This window comes from Camelina sativa, chromosome 6, assembly GCF_000633955.1.
Source record: "Camelina sativa cultivar DH55 chromosome 6, Cs, whole genome shotgun sequence".
NCBI classification, from domain to species: domain Eukaryota; kingdom Viridiplantae; phylum Streptophyta; class Magnoliopsida; order Brassicales; family Brassicaceae; genus Camelina; species Camelina sativa.
Genome location: NC_025690.1, coordinates 12,665,409 through 12,665,932, shown reverse-complemented (window position 1 = coordinate 12,665,932; position 524 = coordinate 12,665,409).

Sequence of the window (524 nt, the reverse complement as noted above, 5' to 3'; positions counted from 1 at the left end):
AAAAAAAAAAAAAATCCTCACAGCTAGTCACAACCAATGAAGGAGCAGAATCGTGGATGTCCCATCTACAACTTTGAAAGCTTAGTATTTGTGCATTCTCAAAGCTTACTGCGTCCGTGTCCTATATTGTTAGTTTTTAAAAATATATGAGATAGTGATTCATGGGAAATATTTACGTAAATTTGAATTTGCTTGTTACAAAATAATAGTAGATAAATTATTTATTCTATAAATTTTATAAAATTAGGTATTTAATTTACTTAATTTTATATTTCGATTTTGGCCCGTAGTCGATACTACTATTTTGATTTGGATAGAATATCAAATTCGTTAATTATACATTCGATAAAATAAAAATAAAATAAATAAAAAACATTTATTGACCAGTGAGTATGTATTACATCGTGGATGTGATTGTGTACGGTGAAAATTAATATACCAAAAATACCAAATTTACAATAGTGAAAATTATTGTAAATTTACCAAATTTACAAATTGCAGTTATTGGTATAACATGTTAATAT